The sequence below is a fragment of the Pantherophis guttatus genome, chromosome 4 (assembly GCF_059756535.1).
Source record: "Pantherophis guttatus breed Tessera chromosome 4, ASM5975653v1, whole genome shotgun sequence".
NCBI lineage: Eukaryota > Metazoa > Chordata > Lepidosauria > Squamata > Colubridae > Pantherophis > Pantherophis guttatus.
Window position 1 is genome coordinate 132,038,087 of NC_142066.1, and position 12,104 is coordinate 132,050,190.

Consider the following 12,104-nt stretch of genomic DNA (forward strand, 5'->3'; position numbering starts at 1 on the left):
CAGCAAGCCATCCTAGAATCTATTTCATCTTCTGGAGGGAATCAGTTGGGGCCTAGTAACTACACAAATGCACTTTCAGTCAAAGACTTGAGGAAACCAACTAAATTAGAATCTGATCTAGAAAAGAGTTCCTCATTCCAACCTGGTTGCTTGACAAGCCAATTTAGAGGCTGGCCTGAAATGCCCCTTTGACTTACTTCTTGCAGGACATTTGACTGGACAGGTCTTTGCTTTACTTTGCTCTTAATCCTGATCAAAATGAAACTCTCTCCCTGTATCTTTAAACTCCTTGGTTAGGATGGAAGGAATTTTCTTACAAAGGGAAACGGCAATGGGATTTTTATATGCAACTTCTACTGGAAATTTCAGGTTTGGGGGAATTAGATACTATATATTTTCTGCAAGATTTCTTCTGGATTATACCTGGCCCATGGGGAAAGTATAGTATAATGTTAAGCAATGTTGAAATGATCTTTATTTGTATGCAGTTGGCTATTATTCTATTTATTTCCTTAATTGCTGGGGTTGCCTGACCAATCCTGGGGGATTCTGAGCAGTTTACATTTTCTTCTTATAGCAAAAGGAATAATATTCAAAAAAAATGTCATAAAATTACAACTCAGGTTAGAAATACTACAGTAATAAAAGTTACTATAAAATAAAATGGGGAGGGGACATCACAATAGAATTCATCAGTCTATACTTTGATGGTTCTATAATATATGGCATTTTATTGGGATTGTTCTATTATGTCAATGTAGGCAAAGAACAAATGGAATGTTGTGACATCTTTAAGGTAGCTTCATGATTTATCACTCAAACATCCACTGAATTATATATCTGATAAGATGAACCAAAAAGTTAAGACAATCCCAAGGTGCTGTATTCTTTCCTGTATTTATCCCATGTAATGTATCTATATATTATGGGAAAAGGTATTACTTCTCTGCAATGCTGTACATCCACCTTACTCCCCGTTCTCTCTCCCCTCCCATTTTCAGGAGCAATTAAATGACGAACTTGCTCATTCTGAAAGAATCACTTGTGAAAGTGCAATTTTTACAACCAATGCCCTGTGCTCTCCATCAGCGAAGACAAGAAAGACAGTGATTTCTGGTGGCCCTGGGTGAAAACCAGGCTGCTCTCATGCCTTTAAAAATCAGCATCGCTGCTGACTTTCCAGTTTGGCTGGTAGTTTTGAGGGGACTTCCTAGACAAGGGATTGGATACCTAGCATAGCTTGACAGAAGAGATGTCTCTATGTTTGTGTGTTTATGTGTGTGGTGGTGGTGCGGGGGGAGGCTGCAGTCTAGATTCCTCCTGCTCTCTGGCCCTCAGATCTGTTGCTTTAGAAAGATGCATAAAGCTGAAAAAAATTATATGAAAGAAAGAAAAGAAAGTGCGACTAGAAAACCTAGGGCGGGGGATGGGAATCACAGAGTTGAAGCACTCTGCTGTTGTTTTGGCTTCTCATCCTCGGGCACATTTCCTGCACAGCAACGGCTGAATAAAAGGAAGATAAGGGCTGATGTTTAGACTGTGGGAGGCGGTTGGTTCCCAGGCGATTCCAAGGCTTTACCCAGTTCTACCTATCTGTACTTCTATGGTTGCAATCGGAATATCTAACCATTGTGAGATTTCAATGGCGGATCGATACCCTGGGAGACTGGTCCTGTTGTGGAAAAGGCGAGGAGTAAACAGATGAATACAGTTGCCGGCTCCAAGCTCCTGATTTTCCAGAGATGTTTTTAAAGCCTTCTTTGTGGCTACCTAGTTAATTGATGTCCTCCTGTTATTTCTCGATTGTATTTTTATAAAACCCATTTCAAGGAAAAGCCATCAGAAAGCTTTTCGAATTTTTACAGATTGCAATTCCAAAGATCACCAAATATCATCTGGAATAGATTAAATTATGTATTTTGGAATGATCGATTTATGAATCTATGTCAATGGGAGTGAATAACAATTTTTATAGCAAGATTTCAGGAAGAAGGAACAATTTGGGGAGGGGGATGAAAGCTGCAGTCCCAGTTCTTTTCTATGTTCCTTCTGAACAGCCAGGCTAAGCAGGATGATGCAGCAATCGCCATTCCAGTAAAGAGAAGGACGGGAATAAGGATCACCAAAGAAGGGGTGACTGGGGTGCCATAAACTCCTTGCTTGGGACATGCAAACAAGCCCGGGATTTTCAAATGAAATCGCGAGATCGTTAGTCTTGTTCGTGCTGATCATCTGAAAAGCAATCACTTTACTGCAAATAGCAGGGAAATACATTGAATTATACTCAACTCCCTTCACTTTTCCTCGAAAAGAACCCCCAGAGACGACAGTTGCCGAGTTTTTCCAAGTGAAAAGAGCATTTTCCTAGAAAAAGTAAATAACAGCATTAAAATGTTGAAATTACCATTTTAAAATTAAGCTATGCTTAAAATCTATCAGGTTTTCTTGATAGAACAATCCATAGCTCACAGAACCTTTCATAGACTCTCAGGAGCATGGAAAATGCTATTAATTTTGCTCTCCACCACCAACCATTTTAATGGTTTCTCTATTGCCTGTTTATTTTTCTTCCACTAATGTCACTAAACAGGAACACTCAGATATAACAATTTTATATATTCATTTCAAATGCTAAGCAATACTTTTGATTTGCCCGCTTTGTATTTAAACCCTTGGGCAATTGGGGAGGGGGGGAGCTGAGGGAACAAGATGGCCTCTTCCCCCAAATCATCAAAATTAGTTAGAAAGTACGGTTAACCTTGGCGAATGTATTCATCTGTGGGTTTTATTTTTTAAATGGACTCAGTTAGAAAGAAAGAGATGAGCCTGTAAAAAAAATCGCAGTTGATTACATGTCCTGTGTCTTAAGCATCTTGAATTAAGCATCTTCACAATTAAAATGAAGGGGGGGGAAAGAGTTCTGCTCTCCGGGGGTGGATCTATATGCCTCTGTAAAACTCCAAAGAGACTTTCTTAGAGCTGAATCCTCTCAGTTTCGGTGGGATCGTGTCGGAATAGGTTGGAAAGCTATCTGGCTTACAGCAGGAGAATGTTCCCTTTCAGATCTAAAGATCTCCGGCAGAAGTTCTGGGCTTGGAAAAAGATTCAGGCTAACTTGGAGGCAAACCCAAAGTGGTTATTTTCGAGAAGATCTGACTAAGATCATGCATAGGACCTTTTTTTTTTTTTTTTTCCCCTGGGCTGCCTTGCTGCCAGTAGATCTTGGAAAAAGCTGGGTGACCGATGGGTGGGTGCGTGGGGGCATGGATGTGGAAAGAAGAAAGCCGTTGCTGAGGGAAACTCAGTATTTTGTAACAATCAGTGTCCGTACTAGGGTGGGGCGAGGCGGAGATCCCAACGTGACTCTTTCTGCCCAGATTCTCTGTTCCAAGCAGATCTCTCTTTGCGATCTCGGGAGCATTTAGAATCTTCCCGCGCGGGAGGTGGGGGAGATGTTGGCAGGCCCCACTCCACCCAGATCCGGGCCTCTGTTTCTAGAGGGTGAAGAAGTGGCCGGCTTTGTGCTTAGAAAGGCAGATGCTGGAGGGACCACCGAACGTGCTGGGACTTGCCCCCCCCATCTCCACCCCTAAGGAAGGGGAATCATTGCGGGCTTTCTTTTCTTCTGCTAGTTTTCTCCTACACGGCTCGCCCTTTGTTCTGGCTGGGGCCAAACAGCTGCTTCTGAGCCCAGCGGACTGGGCAGCTCCCGCTGAGTGCTGCAGGGGTGGGGGTGGGTGGGTGGGCGCTGTAGTAGCTTGGGTCCTCAAGAAGGCCAATGGAGGGTATCTCTGAGAAGGGAGGTCTGATTTGGAGGGACTTCTTTTTCCTAATCCGAGAATACCTTATCAATTAGGAGAGGGGCTCCATCAAACCTTGGTGTGTGTGTGTGTGTGTGTGTGTGTATGGGGGGGTGTCAGTTGTTCTGGGATAGTAAGATAAATTGCACTGATGTCTCATTCAAGATTAGAATAATCATCAGAATTTCAATACTTATTTTTATAGTTTTCCTACATCAGTGGACCAAAAAAATACAGTATAAAGGGGAAAATTGCATCCACAGAGACTGCAGAGAGAAAAGAGAGTTAGTGATTAAAGGAACACTTGGCCCCAGACCCCAAGTACCACAAAATGGCCTGGGGACTGTCATCTAGTCTAGCGGTCACCAACTGGTGGTCTGTGGACCACTGGTGGTCCGTGAGAAAATTTTGGTGGTCCACAGAAAAATTATTTGCATTTTTTATATTGCACTAAATCAGGGGTCCTCAAACTACAGCTCCTGGGTTGAATACGTGCAATAAACATTTGTGTTGCTGCAGAGAGTCTCCCTCTTCAGATTTTTTTGTGCTGGTCAGAGGGGACAGAAATTCCAACTTGGGGTCTGTTTCAGCCTCCTGATGTGGGGCTTTGGGCGAAGGCTGGAGGGAAGTGCCGCAGATTGCAAAGAGCCAGAGGGCCTTGTTCCAGTGGGACTGCATCATGGCCTGGAACTGGCTGACCATCTCAGCTCAGCTGAGCCTCCAGGCGCTGTACCTAGTCTTGCACTCCTGCAGGTCCTCCCTCTGCTTGGAAAGCCTATGCTCATAGTCCTCAGTGAGGTGCTTCTGCTGAGCCTCCTCCTCAATCAGATCCAATTTGAACTGAGCCAACTGTTTTGCCAACTCTTTCTCATGGTGGCTGCTTAGCTCCAACAACTGCTTCCTGTTGGGGGCCTAAGGAGCTGGGGTGGGTAGGCGAGGAGTGGCTGGGAGGGGAGGGGCGAGTAGACGCTGGTGAGGCACCCCTTAATGTGAGTGACATCAAATTGGCCATGCCCATCCAGTCACATGACCACCTAGCCACGCCCAACAGCTCTGTCATTAGGCAGATCATATTAGTGGTCCGCGGGACTTAAAATTCTGAATTTAGTGGTCCCTGAGGTCCAAACAGTTGGTGACCCCTGATCTAGTCCCTGTCTTCTCACCTCCCCCCCAATCCCTCCCTTTGCTTTATGGTTTCAGTGTTTTTTTGTCTTGCATTGAGGAAATATCAGTTGGGATGGCCGGCTCCAGCTCCAGGGAATTATCTGAAATCATCTAATATGTTGTAGTCAGGAATGGGGTGACCCTAATTTGACCCCCTCCCATTTAATTATGAAACTTCTAGGCCAGAATTTTTCAATCTTAGCATCTTTAAGATGAATGGATATCCAGGAATTCCCTAACCATCTTGTTTAGCCTGAACAGCCTCCAGAATCTTCTCAGCTTAAACTAAGAAGTTGTGAAAATAAAATAGAAACATTCATCTGCAGCTCCTTGGAGAAATCTGAGAAACAGAGAGAAAAATAAATGATTTCCACTCATCCATACAGCAATGCAAGTAGTCCTCAACTTATAACCACAATTGAGCCCAAAACATATGTTGCTAATTGAGAGATTTGTTAAGTGAGTTTTGTTCGATTTATGACTTTTCTTGCCATATTTGTTAAGTGAATCATTGCGGTTCTTAAATTAGTAACACAGTTGCCAAGTGAATCTGGTTTCCCCATTGATTTTGCTTGTCAGAAGGTTAAAAAAGGGGGATCACATGACCCCAGGACACTGCAACCATCATAAATGTGAGTCAGTTGTCAAGCATCCAAATGTAAATTATGTGATCATGGGAATGCTGCAATGGTCATAAGTCTGAGAAATGGTCATAAGTCACTTTTTTCAGTGCCATTGTTGCTTTGAATGGTCATTAAATGAACTGTTGTCAGTCGAGGACTACCTGTATAGGGCTGAGAAGAAACAGCGTGAGGGGAGCCATTAGTGGAGATTTTATCTGTTTTTCTTCCTGGGCTTGGGTGCTAGTCTCTTGAACATCCCTTCCTCCTAAATCAGCTGCACTCTGCAAGAATTTCATATTTGCCCTCTTGTAAATACTTCCTATGTGATGGTATGCAAAGGACAATAAATTATAAACTAAAGAAATTATAAGGCAAGAGATAAGAAAAGGAAATACAGCTTTCACTAATGCACAACAGCAGTACCTACAGTATCTCTCCATGGTTTTCTATTTTGGCAAACCACATCAGTTTTCATGATATCCATGCCCTGCTTGGATATATATTACCTTTTTACTTCAAGTATTTAATTGTTGTTTCTCAACATTTATTGTTAGAAGCTTTCCTCTCAGGATCAGGCTATAAATAGTGCCATATACTGAAACACAACAAATAAACGTAGACAACCAGTTATGCAGGACAAAAGTTGTCCAGGACACTTGTTACCAGCATATATGGAGAACCTTGTTGCCTGTGGGCACTTTAGCCCAACACCATCATGCTCTGAAAACATTCAATTTCTTTCTAGCCTTCATAGATTATCGCTTCCTTCTCCCAGCCTATGAGTATAGATGCAGCCATAACTTCACATGAGATGTCCTGTTTAAAATAATAGGTGCTCCCCCATCCCTTAAGTAGACACCACTCCTGCTGTAGCTTCAAAGTGTGTAAAGTATGTCACTCATTATCTTGAAGGAGAGATCATGTGACCCACTGGGTGTGTGTGGCTGGAGGTATATCTTTGGAGTGTTGGGAGACAGGGATACCCCCCTCCCATTCCTCTGGTCACTAGCCAGCCTTCCTGCAACCGTTTTTTTCCCAGCCTTTGCCCTTTCCATTAACACTTTCTTTCCCAAGTTCTTCCCATATCTGTCAACTTCCCACCCAATCCTGCCCCATTTGGATGTCATCTTCTCTCTATTTTTAACAACCTAGAAAAAAGGAGAGAGATCTGAGGAAGGGAAAACTGTGTTTTTAAGCCTTTCTGCATTAATAGTATTTTAAAAATCTAGCTTTTATTTCCAGTCAGTGATCCTGCTTTTGCTTATTGCACTGTCCATTACAAAATTAATAAGGGATGGTGGTAAACTGGGGGTATGTTGGTTATTTGCCAGTTTATGGATTCCTTTTTTTCACTTGTCACTTAAATAAGAGAGGCAGACAAACTGCAGCTATTTCATAGGATCTTGCTTGTTGTCCAATCTGCTCCTTTCTCCCTGGGTCTGGGTCTTTTATTTTCCTATTTCACTTAAAAGAAAGGAGGCTAACCATCCTAGGAAAGCCAGACAGAATCCTACAACCAGACCTTCCCCATTCCAGCTGCAGTGTTCCATTGATGGATGTTTTCCCCCTTAGCTGATGATGTGTTGAAAGGGAAGGGCAGGAAAGTCAAACATCTTACCTGCACAGATGTACTGTAACTGGCCAGTTCACAATCTGAACAAGGCCATCTGGCAGTTTCTCCAAACTGGTATAGAGTATAGGAGTCAACAAATGTTATCCTGGCATTATTTTATGCCACCTCAAAGATGGCTAGACCAGGGTCTATAGAAGGGAAATACCTGAAGCTATTTGCAAGGCAATCCTACAAATGTTGACTCATAAATTACTCCCATTGAGTTCAGTGGAGCTTACTCCCACATTTGAGTGTTTCTAAGCATTGCCCAAATGTCTTAACTCAGAATTCATTTTATAGGCCCTCACTTGTATTTGCTAGAAGTCTGGATTTCCATAAGTGCCAACTGAAATCCCCCATCCAGAGCTAAATTGCTAGGCATCTGGGAAGAACATTTTTAGAATGAATTGCAGAGACGGAAGGGTTAAGCATTCTTTCCCCCACAGGCTGCAATTCTTAGACAATCTCCCCATGTGGCAATCAAGATTAGGGAAAAAAGGCTTCCACGTGTGCTAACACAAAACATTTCTCTAAATTTAATTGCCATATGGGAGGGTGAGAGGGGGTGCTTCCATGAGAGGTTAATTAGGAGGGAAGTATTAACCCTATTTTCTATGCATGCTGTGGCACCCCAAATCCTCCCCACATAGCAATTAGGTTAGGAAGAAAACCTTCCATTGATTTCATGTGTTGCATAAGTCTCTTGAGATGGGAGGAACTTTGTTCATGCTCGAAGGCACTGTGTCCTTCTGTTTGTGAAAACTGCTTCTAGTCAAAAAGTGAAAGCAGTGATCAGGAAATGTTGTTGTGCATTTGTATTAAAACTCTCATTTACTCAGGTAAATTATCCAGGCAAAAAGAAGCAATGGGATCTTTGAAAATAAGATAAAAAAAAAAACTATTTCAATTCAATAATTCTTTTAAGAATGCCTATACATCCACATGCAGCAAACACAAATCAACAACCAATTTTCTCAGATCCAAATAAGGGAACAATGTCATACCAGATGCTGCCTATCTATTGACGTATTAAAAAGTTGTATTAAAGAGGTTACATCGTAGAAATATAGATAACAACTACCACAACAGTAGTAGGCCAGCTGGTGGAAAAACAGAAAGGAAATCAAGAGAAGATCTGGGCAAACAAATAGGTTTTTAATTTATGGTGGAAACTGTTCCTAGTGAGAGCTCACCTAATGTCCATGGGGAGGTTGTTTGATATAGATGTCTGTATGAAATTAAAAAGAGGCAAGACATCCTGTTGTACCTTAAATATCAATTAACACATTTAATGTTGCATAAGATTTCTGTAGCAAGCCCTTACTTTAAGTACTCACCTAAGTGTTGAATACTATCTTCTTAGCTGTATATAATAGAATACAAAGAATGTTACAAAGGTTAAGCAAAGAGGAACTGTCCTTCATCTACAATTTTTATATAATCTTGTAACATAAATGTAAAGCAGGCCAATTTTATTCTGGTATAAAATTATAGAGGAACCAATCTATATTTGGCTTCAGCAAATTCTACTGGAATTATCTTGCTTTCAAATAAACTTTGGACATTAAAAACCAAAGGTTGTGTTTCAGTAACAGTTGATCCAAACTAGCATCTATCCATCCAGGCATAGTTTATGTCAATTTGTCTTTGGGTTAAGTCCCTAATTTCCACCCCAAAGCATCTAGCAGATTCTATTCCCATGTAGGATTCCAGCTGTAGGTTATTGTCTGTCTGTTTATATAGCTTTCCATCCATCCATCTATCTAAAATGGTTGGGAATTGTGGGAGTTGAAGTCCACACATTTTAAAATTACCAATTTTGAGAAACAATGTCTAAACTTTCTGATTCACAATATGGAACTTGATCTGCTCCAACATTCCCCTCCCCCACTTTCTCCTACCCATAGGGTGTTATTTGCACAGGGCTGACTGTATCACTCTAACCCAGCGGATTGCAACCTCATGACCTTCATATGGACCGTAAGTCCCACAAGCCTCAGTAAGTATAACCAAGGTCAGTAGTATTGGGAGTTGTAGAGCAAAGCATCTGGTGATACCATGGTGTTTCCTGTTCTCAACTTTCAGAAGATTTGGGTGGGTGGGGAATGAAGCTCTAAGCAACTGAGCCAAAGAGAGTAGAAATGGACTGCAGTCTACCAGTTAACTCATGGGAGTCCTTCTACAACTATTTGGATAATTTGTCTAAAAAGTACCAGAAGTATTACTATCCTGGCACTTTATTTCTGATTAGGTGGCTATAGAAATTGTTCAGTTTCGTCTTCTGGACAAGAAGGACAAGGTCCATGGATAGACCAAAGAGCTATTTTGGCAAGCTGTCTTGTTCACTGGGACAGTGTCAGAAGTTCTGCAGCTCTCCCAGGCTTGTAACCTTGGGCAAGAATCCCTGTCCTCATTTCCATGAGGGTGGGCTTCTCTCTGTGTGTCTTTTTCCTTTGAAGATTCTCTTGGCTCATATTTACTTATTCAGAAATGTTCTGTGGTTCAGTTGTTCACATCAACCTTGAAGATGGGCCATATCTACCTCTCATTTTCCCCCAAGTATAGTCCAAGTTTCTGAAACAACTTGCATAAATCAAACAAAAATGACATTATACATCTGGAAAGATTCTTCTGTTTTGACTAAAACTAGGCTTACTGTTTGTGCTTCTGTGATGTTTTCTCTTTTTTTAAAAAATAATTTTGGCTGAAAAATAAAATATTAGGATGTTTATCAGAGATGTTTTCATCTGCAGGGCAGTTTGTTACAAGATCATGACAGACTCTTATCATTTCTTAAAAATAAACACCCACGGAGTATACAACCCCAACTTAAAAACAACAGCCATAATCGCTCTACTCTAAGAAAAGGAAAAAAAAAATCCTTGGTGGGACACTCTTGGTGAGAACACAGCAAGAGCCTTCAGTTCAATTCAATTCAAATTCTCCATTCCAAGCTGTCTCTGAAAGGCTCAGGCCCACTGGCCTTTCCCAGTGAATAGAAACCAAAGACGGGTACCTTTGCATCCTAGTTGTAACATATAGTTTTTGTGCCTAGCCACAAATGGCCTTAGTCACTATTCACAAGTTCTGTTGTAACTTCTAGAATATGCAGAAAGCATTATGGCCAATTTTTTAGTATAGTCATGCTGAATCCTCAATCTATTAATGGAGGTTTCAGAATAAGAAGAAAAGCAGCAGATTTGGACAGAGAAACAATTGGGAGGCCAACAGTAGTCAAGTATTCCTACAATTACTCACTGGGCAAGGTTTACCAATCCTTTACTATTCCATTTTCAGGCACATTTAATATCTGAAAGAGCAAGAGATTTACACTTTAATCTGTCCTGACTGTAGGAATACTACAAAGAAAATAACTCTTTAAAAAGGTAACTAACATTTAATGCAATCTAATATCTAGTAAAAAGTGAAGCACACTGAAGATAATCAGGCTTAAATGATTTTCCTTTTTTTTAATACAAAAATGAATAGGAAAAAGTTAACCAATACATAAAGTTATAAAGAAAAAAATAAATAAAACATCTAACCTAAATGTAAACAAGACTGTGAAAGGATTGTTTTTTCTGCTGTGTGAATATGCAAAACAGTACATTTTTAAATCAGCAAGTAACCAATAAGAAACTATCAGATTAATGAAGACAAATATTATTGTTTAAAAATGTAGTCTTGAATGTAATTATTTCTCCTCCTTCTCCTTCTCCTTCTCCTTCTCCTTCTCCTTCTCCTCCTCCTCCTCCTCCTCTTTCTCCTCCTCCTCCTTCTTCTGTGCTTTTATCTACCTCTTCATCTAGGAACTTCGAATATTCCACCATCCTGTTATTTTTTAATGTTTGCTAGTGCTTGAGGAACTCAACCTGAGTGAGTTTGTCCACATAACATTTCATCCATTACCCTTTGAAAATATGCAGTACCCATGGAAATCACAATTGCAATATTAAAGTTAATATATAAATTTATAAACATGTATATGTATTAAATATATTACATAGAAATCAGCTCCATTCTGACTCAACAGATCTTCATTCCTTGTAATCCCAGCACTTCTTCAGAGTCTAGGATCAAGAATGGTTTTTGAATTGATATTTTTCATGTCAGGTTCTTTTGAATTATATGTTGTTCTGTTGTTTTCTGGTTTTATTTCTTGTTTTCTGCCCAGAGACACAAGAAATTACTTAAGGCAAAAGCAGTTATGGCACAATCAAACACTGATAGAATCAACCAATTAATGAATAAGGATCAGGCTGATCCCAGTCAAGGATATAGTCTTAGCCTGAATTCAGCTCACCATATGAAGCAAATCAGATTCTTATCTTTCCCCCATCTATGAAGAAAATTTTCTCAGCATACTTTACAAAGCTGCATAAAGTTTTCTGAGAATTCAAAGAAATAATTTCCAATGCATTTCCATTTTGTGGTAAGCTCCTCCAACTCAGAACCCTCTGTTCATATTACACTGCAGACTATCATTTTTTCCCCAAGTTAGAAATCTGGCAAGGAAACTGTAGCACAACAGATGGGGGGGGGGGGGAGAAGCTATGGAAAAGAATGGGATTGGATTTATTATTACCTGGTGTAAAGCACAGCTAGAGCACCTGCTGCTCTTCATATGTTTAGTTCAGGTACAATTTTCATAATATGTTGCTCTTGGCATACTGGTTAGAAAGTTATGGGAACTGAAGTCATTCTTGAATTTCTGATTATAGACAGAATTAATTAACAGCCACCTCTTCTTTTATTCTATCTCATTCTTTCCCCTCTACGGGTCCTTATCTTCCAATTTAAAATAACAAATGGAAGAGGTGGAGGATGCCAGCTGCCTGCTTTTGGCAGCAGAGGTAACAGTGCAGCAATTACAGCTGGGCCAACCTGAACAACCCCTCGCATTTG

The 12,104-nt window shown here is 40.6% G+C and overlaps 1 long non-coding RNA gene across 1 annotated transcript; it reads left to right on the top strand.

The window, feature by feature from the left end:
• Positions 1-9,123: 9,123 nt before the first annotated feature.
• Positions 9,124-11,218, top strand: LOC148114352 (uncharacterized). The gene is made up of 2 exons (XR_015734063.1): positions 9,124-9,198; positions 11,009-11,218. It is a non-coding gene; the product is annotated as an uncharacterized LOC148114352 (long non-coding RNA).
• Positions 11,219-12,104: the final 886 nt, after the last annotated feature.